This window comes from Mizuhopecten yessoensis, unplaced genomic scaffold, assembly GCF_002113885.1.
Source record: "Mizuhopecten yessoensis strain PY_sf001 unplaced genomic scaffold, ASM211388v2 scaffold6171, whole genome shotgun sequence".
Taxonomy (NCBI): Eukaryota; Metazoa; Mollusca; class Bivalvia; order Pectinida; family Pectinidae; genus Mizuhopecten; species Mizuhopecten yessoensis.
The window spans coordinates 29,390-29,907 of NW_018406416.1; positions in this window are offsets into that span (position 1 = coordinate 29,390).

Below are 518 nucleotides of genomic sequence, written 5' to 3' on the forward strand. Positions count from 1 at the left end.
GACTGTTGTTTTTCATAAGTTTAGTAACCTTGCATCGGATTGTTTTGAATATAACTTAACTGTTTGTATTGAGCCTTTGTAGGGGAACTACCGTTGACCTGCATGTAAAGTTAGTTAGCTGTCCTGTGCTATAATATTAGTTTTATCCTGTGGCATCCTCTATTTTAAACATCATTGTTTGTAACCTTTACTATGTTTTTGTATTGTTTATAATAATACCTGGCGATATTTGTGATATCAGATTGCGTGTATTCCCATCAGACTTTGTTTCATTAGTTCACATTATTTTGACTATGAATGCAAACAAGCGGCGGTTCAACGCTTAAATGAACGATGAAAATTTTCAGAAAGGCGAACACCGTCATCGCCACTCTTTTAATTTATTCATAACTTTTTTCTTGTTTGGTAAGGAGAAAGCAGGACAAACATTAATACAGTCATATTGCATAATTACCGTTACTACATCACTACTGAACCCGGAAAACAAGGTCGAGGGCAACAGGCAACAATAATCTAGA